Genomic DNA, 12808 nt, shown 5'->3' with positions numbered 1-12808 from the left:
CTCGATGATTGTCCGATCTGTCTGCTTAGGATCCAATGGCCCCAACTCACCCTACTCTCACCTTAGCCGATAGACTTCGCTGAAAAATCTCCACCATCCTTAATCACAGTCAGACCCCCAACAACCATATTTAACAGAAATCATGGCCAAGGGAGAAAAGGAAATAGCACAACTCTGTAACTAAATTTATTAGTCATGGACTCCATCGGTACGAGCACTCCAACCACCTAAAAGGATAGCACAACACCTTAACGGATTGGATTCACCCACTGAAGCAAGAGAACATGTTCAGAGACTCCATCAGGCAGTTAAATGTGGTTGGTGTTTAATTATGACCCCTCCCTACCTAAACGGTTAAGTGCCATAGTATCGAAAACTTATAAATATCCAAAAGCAAGATGTAATCAAGGTTGGCATTTGATGTAAGGTTCAACTTTTGGAGACTATAGAGATTTTGTCACTTGTAGCGTCTCATCTTCATTTCGACAAATACGAGCTTCTTTTGTTGTTAACTACTCACTGTCCATTTTCTTCTGCTCTAAGCTTGTGCCTGATATGTTATGTTCTTGATCTATTGATGTTTAGCACTAGATGACTGTCATCTTATCTCTATTTTAAACTCTTGAATGTATCACTGAATAGGTCGCTCAGGTTTCTTTCTATCTAATGCAGGAAAGCTGTCATCCTATCTTTGCATTAATAGATTAGATTTATAGGTTTCTTTACTAGTTTCAACTGGCCATCACATGCTCTTGTGTATCTACTGGTGTGGTTCGTATTCTCCATATTCACCTAATATCTAAAACTGTGAGCATTGGTGGTCTAAAGCCTTGTAGTCTAAGGGTTTTCATGCATGTTTGGAGTGAAACAAAGTAGAACTGGTTATCTGTCTTGAACCAAACCATCATTCCTTACATTAACCTGCAACAATAGTTGAATTTATATGTTACCAGGCATCTCCGAGCTACAACCTAGGAGAGTCTCTTGGAATCCTAACACGAACAAAGCACAATACAAAATACCATCATCTCCAACTACAATATACTTTGGTCCCAGTGGTGCCCATCCACCATCACACCTCGGTTGCTCCGGTGGCTCCCCCATCCCAGTTCCACCTACAACACCAAGTTATATCCTGTATTATTAAATTTTTATTACCTCCAGTCCTTTAATTAGTTATCAAAGTCCCTACAAAGATTAAATAGAGGCATCCCTACCACTACGCCACACTACAAAACAATTATTTGAAATATGGCTATTGCATGCGATCGCTATTTAATTTGTTCTACTTCTTACATAGGGATGGCTTGGTATTACATGGGAATTCATTCTACCTTTCGGTGATTCATTTTTTTATGGAATGAAAATAAAGAAAAAGAAAACGCAATCCTTCCTCTTTGCTCTACAAATAGCATTACCTCACTCAAGCTCGATCTGTACGCTTGAACTCCTTCCTATGCAATTTCTTGGTGGCTGAGGCTCATTTGGAGTTTGTAGCTCCGACTTATTAAGTGAGGGATGAAGGCTATTGTGTTATTGGAAAGCCCCATAGGTCATTCACGACATTGAAAAGGTATATTTGTAACTTTATTAATAATTATTGCAGCATTGGTTTGGACATTGACTAATATGATGAAAAATATGAGCATCAATAGACCCTTGTCACTGAGCGACCGTGGCCAGACGAATATTGTTACCCCTTAGTATGGATAATGATTTGAAACCATAAGATGATTGTATCTTATTCTCATTTCTACCAAATGGTGATTAGATAATTCTGAAGTCTTTTCTCAAAGGGTTACATTCTCATTTAATGGTGTAAATAGACCCACCTGCACTAACTTCTGCCATTGTTTTGTGGTTGAAGAATTGTGTTAAAAAAAAATATCAGATTAACTATTAATGTCTCAAATAATTAAGGTGGAGTTGCAACAAAATTTTTGGAGTTTAAATGCCTAAAATTTAGAATTTATTGGAGTTATTAAAAACTATAATCATGCCTACTGTTGAAAGCACTGTTAAAATCAACAAAAACACTATTTATGATATTCAAATTTGTCTACAAGATGCACATGAAAAAATATATTTTTTGTACCTTGAATCTCAACCTCAGTGAGAAGAATTAAAATAGAAGAATTGTCATTATGAACATGTTTATATTCATAACATTGAGACAAAATCCCATCAGCACCAAGAATATAAAGTCAAAGTTCATTCAATGTCCAGTGAAGGAGCAAATTTGCATGCAGATGCAATAGTTCAGTCTACACTTCTCAAGTCCATCATCATACCTTGGGAAGATATTTTTCATAACAAGCACAAAAATTGTCTTGCATATGACAAGAATGTGTTCTTTCATGTTCCAGACTATTCCAAATCCATTTAATTTATTAGTGTTGGGTTTCTTCATGGCGATTCACTTCACATGTTCTAGATTTTGCTCCTCCACATTCGTAGCCAGAAGTTGTTAAATGGCAATATTGTATTCAAGTTGGCCATATGAAAAATCATTGTTTTGATCTTCATCCATGTGAGAAATATCATAAAACCACTCATTCTTCAAACATATGCTTCAAAAACAAATCGCTTGTAAGAACAAATATTCACCTTGGATGGATCACTTCTTGGTAATGGGCTTGAACAACCAAGAAGATATTTTTCTATACAATAGCATTTTTTATCGAATATTGAAAAGTCTTGTAGTTGAGATCTCTTCATCTTCTCACCTTGTATCTAACATGGGGCAAAGTGATGGTAATCTACAAGCTTCAAAGCCACATCAAGAGAGCTTGAGCCACAACCTGCCATACTAGATTCTAAGTTGTAGCCAGAGACAAAGATGCCCTTGAGCATGCCTCCGATTGGTGGTCATACTTAAATCATCTATGTGGGGTTGATACTTCCCTTTACATTCAATATTAAGAAAGGCTTGGCACCCAATAATAACAAAACATAGTTCTCCAATGACACTAGAAAACCTAGTAATTATCCTCTAGAATATATGATATATATATATATATATATATATATATATATATATATATATGTCAATTGATGTAATTCAAACTAGAGGCCTTTTTTGTATGTGTGTCTATATATGTATATGTATATATATATATGAATATATATATATATATATATATATATATATATATATATATATATATATATATATATATATATATATATATATATATATATATATATATACATATATAGACACACATACAAAAAAGGCCTCTAGTTTAAATTACATCAATTGACCCTTTTGGCCTTGTGGCCACTCTCAACCCTCAAGCCTCTCTACCTCTCTCTCTTACACACCTCTCTACACTACTAGCCATTATGAAATTGATTATATTTATACAAAATAGGATTTTGAACTAATTTAGTTCAGATCCATAAAATCCTCACCTAAACCTTTATTCTAGGATTCCTAGATCCATAAATATTTCAACAATATAACTTCCCTCATTTCTCTCTAACTCCCTCAAATATTCTTGAAATTTGTCTTCTAAAAGAGAGATCTAGTTACAATATTCCTTATTCTCATCACTTATGTACATTTCTCATGAAAACATAGGAAACTACAAATAATTAGGGAACCAACTCCCTTGGTAAATGGAAACCCCTAGATCTAGTCAAAATGGATTTTGACCTGGAAGTCAAATGCTCTTGCATCATACTCCTAAGGTGGAAAAATTTCATGGTCTCCTAACCATGTGTATGTTGATGAAGTCCTCCTAGATAAAAAATTCTAGTTTGTAGTTGGTCTCTTTCCTTGCTGTGTTGATGTTGTTATGTTGTAGTTTTTCTCCTGGCTTCCATATCCTATGGTTTTGTTGTCCACTTGCTCTACTAATGCAGAGTTATTATTTCAATTGTTCTACCTTGTCATATTCTCTATTTTTCCTACTATACTCTTTCTTCTATATGGTCTCTTCATTAACATCCACACTTCATCAATTACCTGGTCTATCTCTATTCTTGGTTGAACTTGATTGTTGTTGTTATCTTTTTTTTGTTGCATTTCTCTAATTGAATATTTTTTAACAATATGCTGCTCGTATTTCAAGTATTCACATTCCAAAATCTTCTCCCCACAATTTGTAAACACATTTCCTTCCTTCTCCAGATCTATCTGCAATCAGAATGCATAATCTTTGGGTTTCTATTTTCTACTCCAAATATTTCAGTTCCTCATACAATTCAAAATCACTTTGAATTGTATCCTTGTCATATATGCAATCTTTTGCTAAGAATTCCTCCAAAATTTAATCTCCATCTTCACTTTTTCTTTCTTCTAAAGACATGAGACTTATTTCGAGCATGTATTCATATGCCACTTCAATTGATGTGGTCCCATCGTCCTTCATAACATAGATCGAGGTTTGTTCAAATTCCATTTCCTTTATTGTAATACCTTAATATTCTTCTAAATTAAAAAACAAATTCTTACATAACTCCTACATTACAATTACCTCCTATATGAGTATCAATTCTTCTTCTGCCTACATATGCATTTAAATAGACTGTTGGTATTCACACATCAAACCTTCAAACACATACCAAAAGTCATCTTCAAAAATATGAGGTTCTTCTTTTGTTGCTTCATCTATTTTTCCTCAAGCTAGTCTAAAATATTTCCATAGTCCATCAGCCTGTCAATAAACATTTCCCCAATATCCTTGACTTCGTCCTCATTACGGAAAAAATTTTGTTCATAAACATCCATTCCATTTTCAACCTTAGGTATATCTTGTTCTTTGTGATCATCCTCAACCAATGTACAAGTCTCTATCTCCACAACTGGTCCTCTTCTTTTATCCTCCAAATTGTTTCCTTATCCCTACCTTTTTTAGTCATTGACAATGCGTTGAATTGGGTTATTCAGGTCAACTTCTTTCCCATTATCTACACTCTCTGAGGCATGCCATCTCTCGTTTCCACATTTCCAAATACTTTTATCTCCTTCCAGGATGATTAAATACAATTATAAAAAAGAAACAAGCCCAACCAATCATACCTCTGAGCTTCAGTTTAAAAAATTGAAGAGGTTCATCATGAACCCTTCTATAATTCCTTCTCCTGCAATAGTTTCCTAGAATTGCTAATCTCTAAGCTCCATTGTCATATGTTTTTCTCTACTAGCACTACTTTACTTATGTGGAACCTTTATTTCTTCTACGCCTCCAACAAATAAACCACTACACAAATAATTAAAACAAAAAATATGATATTGTTTAGTCTCAAAGGATTTTTTAGTCATTACTCCATCATCATCTTCCTCTCTAAGGATCGGTCCCTTCTCTGGTTCACAAATAACTTCCTTTAATACACACTCAACAGCTCTGAGTTCTTTTTGTTTCTCCTCTCTCTATATTAATTTCTCAATATACAATTCTTTGATAGGCTACTTAACTTTCTTCCTTATATAAATTCCTTCTCTTAATTATTCTCGTATCCTTCTTGTTCTCTCTTGTAGCTTCTTATTTAGGTTACTGAATTCTGCATTAATCTTAGCTAGTTATTTTTCTCTTTCTTCCTCACTCATATTTTTTCATATAGTCTTTGTTTTGGTCTCCTTTTCCTTTTTGTTGTGGCATCTTCTTGGACTCTCCATTTGACTTTCTGCAATCACCTTCTTTAACTTTTCTTTTGTGAGTTGTAACCAACCTATGCTGTAGCAAGCTTCTCCTCTTCTTTCCACATAATACCTTACCAAGGTTCTTGTCCTTTGAGCTTAGTCTTTTGGTACCTTTCTAGTTCTTTCCTATGGTACCAATTGAGCACTGCTTTCTCTAGGTTGTTGCACGCTATTCACACTATTCTCTTATTCTTCCACTTTACACTTTACTTCAGTCTCCATATGAAGTCTTCTCACAACACTCTTACTACAAATTATACCATAATCTTTTTTTGAGAGCTTTGTCTTCTCCTTTCTCTTTATTACAATCCTCTACTACAACTCTTGTCAATGCATATCTTCCTTCTTCGTTTACCTACCTCAACAATTTTTTATTCACATAATATCTTACCTATCATTCACTTTTTCCAACTACTTTTGGAATAATAAATCATCTTTACTAGACCATACATATCTACATTTTAATCCTTGGAAACTAATATTCAATCTATGTTCTATTGTAACTCACTCTATATATAGTAATCCATTCACTCAACTTCATCAAAATATATTCAAAATTACAAAAACAATTCTTCTTACAAAAACCTCTAAAATATCAGCACATCCTATCATCCTACACTCTCTTTCAAGTTCCTTCAAATCAGATTCAACTATAAAGCTTTGTTTCACAACTTTTCTCCATTATCTTCTCTAATGGTTTTTTCCTATACTACCACTGGTTCTTTCAAATAAGAAAGTATAAAACCTATTGTGGTACCACTCTGATGTAGGCCCAAATTAGACCTACCAATTCACTACCCAAACTAAAAACCCACAGTCTCACAATGCCTAGATTATTCTTCATAGGCACTTCCTTCATCTTGGTTGAAACCACCTTATGGGCTATAAAAATCATTATAAAATATACACTGGGAGGATTTAAATTAATAGTGGGAGATTTCTAAAGGGTTAAACCATTTATAAACAAAAAAACACAATATAGGGACTTATACAAACTTTACCCTTTGTATTATCATACTAATCCAAGAATTTTCCTTTATCCAATAACCACTAGAACCAAGATAATGCCACAAACTCAATATAATGAACTCGTCGTTGTGACCACTTCCAACGTTTGAGCAGTCTTTTTATTTCCTGGATGTATACCCTACTAATGGATGCTAAACATTTCAAATGGTTTATGGGGTTTACCAGATCTAGTAAACAAAATCATTTCCCATTAGTTGTTGCATGTTACTTCGTTTAATGACATATCTCGTAGCCCGAAAATTTTATAAACAATTCACAAACCTTACAAGCATTTCAACCTCTAGGTATGACCCACATATTTCGCACAACGCCTTTGCATGGTATGTCGCTTCCATGTCCATCACCCTTCCATGTCTCTACTGACAAGGACCCAGAACACTGCCCCCAATAGTCGCTCGATAGAGCCCAAATATTTTCCAAATGAAATTAAATGGAAGTGTTGGACTTCCAGGCCTCTAACCCAACACTGTTAAATGTCAATGCTTATTAATAAAAGATCTAGGCTTCTAGGCTTCTGACCTGGAGCTGTTAAATCCATCTCCCAGATCTGTCTTGTGACATATGCTAATGCTTTCAAATGATGAACTTTCTATCACAAGAAAAAAATTTAAGTGTGCACCCTTTAGGAATTATAAAGTGTCCTAGGTTTTCTCAACTCTGATCCCCTTTGTATCAACCCTTCACTCGACTCTACCTATGACTTTTTTTGTGAATTCCTCAAATTTACTTTGTGGATATGTGTTACAGGTCAATTTGGGCACATCAACCCTAGCTTCTAGATCCATATTATTAGGGTTCATCAATCCCTAATTCAATTGTTTTCATTCCCTAATGAAGTCAACCTTCATCATGCTTTCTTCCCAAGAGTTTCCATGTCATCATTCATCCAAAAAATGTCCCTAGAGAGATTAGCATAGGTGGCCCTTTATCAGGCTACAATGCATTGCAAAAACTACACTGTGTGGGTGCTATGCATCTCACCTAGCCTTTGTTCACCTACACTAAGCGAGATTCATTGAATTTTTGAAATGAATCCATTGGATTACTCATACAATGGATGCTTCTAGAAGTTTCCATATGGATGGAGTTCACTTTTGGATGAGGAAGAGGATGAATGAACCTTAATCCATTATCCCTTCCTCCATGGAACCACTTCCAAATTTTGGCAAAGCATTCATGAGGGCCATTAATGGCTTAACCCCCTCCATTCAGCTATAAATGGACCAAGCATTCAAAGGCTTGGGGAGGTTGTAACTTCTTCAGCTAAGGAAATGATGTTTGAATGAGATTTGTAAGAGTATTGTCATGATGTCAAGTTGTTGCTTCATGAGGGAAGAAGGGTTTGAAGCTGGAAAGATGACATTAACTTGAGCATGCATCTACATGGGTTGTAATCTTTCCCTCTATCAATAAGGAATTCTAAGTTTTTTCCATTCATGTGTTTATATGATGTATATCGTATTCTTGATTTTGTGATATGTTTAGCTAAGAGATCATCATTATTATATGCTTTGATGGGTTTCTATCTTAGCTTGTGTGCAAGTACTTTATGGGTTGTAATCTTTCCTTCTATCAATAAGGAATTCTAAGTTTTTTCCATTCATGTGTTTATATCATGTATATCGTATTCTTGATTCTGTGATATGTTTAGCTAACAGATCATCATTATTATATGCTTTGATGGGTTTCTGTCTTAGCTTGTGTGCAAGTAATTTCTAAGCAAGTTAAGTACATAAAGGAGTGGAGAAATTGGTCAAAGGAGAGAGGGATCAAGCTAGAGTTACAGGTTGGTACCTTTGTTCTTCTTTCTCTTATCTATTAACTATAGGAAAAGTGACAAATTACTGTGTCTATTGTTTCTAGACTAGCTACTACGTCTAGAGGGTTAGGCATTTGAAGAAACACTAAATTTTCCCAAAACAATATGTTCCTTTGATTTTTTTTTCCACAACATTTATGTAATTTCTCTTGACCCGTAAACGTTCATAATGTGCCACTCTCATCCTTTATTATAGTAGGATCATTGTTCACTCCATTGATCAATGGTCCCTGTACCAACCATGTCTGGAAAGAGTTAAGGATTCTCACCTTCTCCAACACTATTAATCCTAAGCTTTTGTACCTACATTCATCAAAGGAATACATACATACATACATACATAATCCTTTGATGAACGTAGGTACGAAATTTTAGGATTAATAGTGTTGGAGAAGGCTAGAATCCTTAACTCTTTCCAGATTTGGTTGGTACAAGGATCATTGATCAATATATATGCATTTGATACTAGAGAAAGTTTTGGCACCCAAAAATAACAAAAACTCAACCTCCAATGACATCCAAAAACATAGTGATTCTCATTTAGAATACACACACACACACACACTCAAAAGACCTTTGGTATAAATTACATCAATTGACCATTTTGGCCTTGTGGCCACTCTCATCCCTCAAGCATCTCTACCTCTTTCTCTTACACACTTTTCTATTCTACTAGCCATTATGAAATGGATTATATTTATAAAAAATAGGATTTTGAAATAATTCAATTCAGATCCATAAAATCCCCACCTAAACCTCTATCCTAGGATTCTTAGATCCATAAATCTTTCAACAATATAACTTCCCTCATTTCTATCTAAATCTCTTAAATATTCTTGAAATATGTCTTCTAAAAGAGGGATCTAGTTATAATATCTGTATTCTCATAACTTATGAACATTTATCATGAAAACATAGGAAGATACAAATAATTAAATAATTACAATCAATTAGGGAACCAACTCCATTGGTAAATGAAAACCCCTAGATCTAGTCAAATTGGAGTTTTCCTGGAAAGTCGAATGCTCCTGCATAAGTAATGCTTGAATTATTTAGCTTTGAGTGTTAGACCATTAGGCACTCATAATCGTAGGTTATGACCTTGGTCCTAACATACCACCCTGGTGCTCTTCCGAATTAAAATTTCATGGTACCAATATTTTTCTCTAGGTGTTAAGTTGTTATGCTCTCATGACCATGTTCTATGATCTTGATCCAAACATGCCATTCTGATAGACAAGTCTACACCCGAAATATTTATCTAGCTTACCTACATTTCACGAAACATTTTCCATCATACCAGGCTACTACATACCTGAGATATTCATTTTTCATTCATCCTAGTACCTTAGTATGGGCCCGTAAGGGCTAACCCCTTGGATTTCTACAACTAAGGTCTATAACCATGGATTTCTAACCTTTCATCCAAAACTGTTATAGGCATATTTGGGCACTGCAACCCCAATCACATATGTCCATAAACCAAGGGCTTCTAAGTCCCTAAAAGTTTTGTTTCATACCCTAAAGGAGCAAGGTCAGCTGATTACACCATCTCCCAGAAGTTCTCCATGAAAAACTGCTCAAAACTAGTCAATGCAGGACCATACAGACTGCCCAGTGCTAAGGGTGTGATGCATCTCACATGCCACATGCAAAAAGTGTGATGCATACTGAAAATCCCTTCTGTAGGGTGCGATGAGCAAGAGCATACAAATGGCACAAGTAGTTTGCTAGGTGGAGACCCTGAGAATCTTCTAGAAGCTACTCATTTGACACTTGCCTCTCCGAATTCGCCCAAGGATGAGTAGGAGATGATGAAATCTCAAAGTGGAACCAAGAACTATCAAAGAGATGACACTAATCAAAATCCAAGAAGTTGACTCACCCCCCTGCAAACATCTATATATGGATCCCTCATCCCAGAGATCCAAAGGCTGGAATTTTGTAATTTGCAAGGAAGTGCTGCTGGTTTCTCTTTGAAGACATTGTTGGGTGATCTTGCTTTCTATGAGGTGAAGAGGGCTTTCATGCTGGGAGGATGGCGCTGGGTTAGACCAATGGGTTGTAATCCTCTCTTCTACTACTTCTCTCAATAAATCTATTTGAGTTTTCCTCCATATTCTTGTATATCTCTGAATCTCATATTGATATATGCATTTGTATGGTTAATATACATCTGATCCTATATTGTTTATGGTATAGATCTCTATGCTTTTATGGTATGATGTTGCTTTGACTCTACAGGTGCTCTTTGAAGTGGGACAAGTAAGGAATGAGTGGTGAGATTATGTCAAAGGGGAAAGGAAACAAGCAAGGAGCCAAGCGAAAGATTGAGGTTGGTACTCTCTGTTTCTTTCTCATCTATCTATCGTAAAGGAAAACACAAGTGAATCTAGTTTGTTTTTTTTCTAAGATAGCTACCCATCTTAGTGGGACTAGTAACTCTGAATAAACACTATTTTTCTTGATAAAAAAAACCAAAATACACAAGAAAAAATTATGAAACATGGTCCTAGTGCGAGTCCTAAGACCTCAAGGTTTGCCACATAGTGTCACAATAAACCAATTCCTATCTATCATGTGTTTCTATTGCCATGTCATATGCACATCATTTATGCCATGTCATTTCAGATACTGGACTTGGTGTTTGTATACAAAAATGGAATTTGGTGCCTAGTGCTATGGTACGAGACCAAATATTTCGACGTCACCTGCCAAGTCACCTTCCATGTAATCTACTATGACTAATTAGTGCCTAGCATGTTTCCTAGTGTTGACATGTACCTACCAATTATCTAGTCAGACACCCAAATCAACCAAACATGAGTGCCACATGTCACTCGCCATTGCTGCTACATCACTATATTTTCCACTCGCTATCAACATGATGTAACACCATCATCCCACATCTACCCAAGTAAGCGGCCAACCGGGGTAAATATGTGATAAGAGGCCACTATAAATGGATTAAACCTCCTAGGTGACCTTAAGGAAGTGGAATTAATGGAAACACACCATAAAAACCTTCCACATTAGCAAAAAGCTCCTAGGATCCATCCCAATCACTTAGATAACCAACCCCTAATACCAACTAAATTTTTAGACCATTAAATCCCTAAATTCTCCCTTGATATGGACATGCATGCGTTTAGGAGGCTCTCGATGCTCCCACAACATGGGTATGCATGCATCCAAGGAATTTTTTTCCCATTTTTGTGTCTATGTCTTTGGGATTTGAGCCATGTTTTCATGCCCAGAGCCTAGGTCACTGCCCAAAATTCAATGACACTTTCATAAATGAATTTACACAACATAAAAATGATGCATTACAAAAACAATGACAAGGACTAGACTGGACCCCTACTAGCCATGATAGGCATTTGATCAAGCATGTCACGAATATCTGATCTACAGGTTTAAACAATAGATTTGAGCATATGGATCTCATACTTATCTTATAATCGCTAAGATTCATTTTTCCCTCATACCTTTAGTTTCATTATCATCTATTAGGTCATATATACATCATTCATTCATTTACAAATAAAAACATGAGGAGAGCTATACATCATCATTTTCATAAAAAATTCTTATAACCAACATAATAACAATAAAAATATAAAGGATACAACAGCCATAGAATCCACATATACACCAATACATTTACACATAAGATGTCAAGGAAAAAACCTCTTATTAATGAATGCAAAAGCCAACCCTGGATGCAACTACCACGTTCCACCCAACCATAGAATGGCTAAGCCAATTATCTCTTCAACCATTCAACCCCATGCCATATTCCAAGTTTGAATGTGGGACATGTTAGTGTTAGTTAGTTCAACCTATCACGAGTGATCAAATATGCTCTTACAAGGTGTTGTTAGGGTGTCAAGTCACATTTTTGTCATTTCAGTGAATCTTAAAATAAAAATTTGGTCACTAGTTGTTGTGTCTAGGTCACTACTGGTCCCTTCACTTACTCATGGTCTTCATCACTCATCATGATCATTGTCTTCTCCAAGGTATCATATCTTCATTTAAGTGTCTTGGGTCATGAAATGGTTAAATTCCTCATTTTAGGTCATGGTCTAGGGTTTCACTCCATGTGTCATCATGCTACCATATGTCAAAACAAAAACATGTCCATCATGTGACTCACTAGGTAAAGGGAGTTAGCATCTTAGGGAAAGAAAAATAAAGGTAAAGGTAATGTTTTATTTCAAATAGGACTATGCTCCAGTACACTACCTCATCTCATCATTTCTCATAGGGACATTTTTTCTTCAAGATATGTTTATGACCAAATGGAGAAG

The sequence above is a fragment of the Pinus tabuliformis genome, chromosome 2_2 (genome assembly GCF_031772625.1).
Source record: "Pinus tabuliformis cultivar Carrire ecotype Pingquan chromosome 2_2, CPIR1, whole genome shotgun sequence".
NCBI lineage: Eukaryota > Viridiplantae > Streptophyta > Pinopsida > Pinales > Pinaceae > Pinus > Pinus tabuliformis.
Note: the sequence above shows the minus strand (reverse complement) of the source record.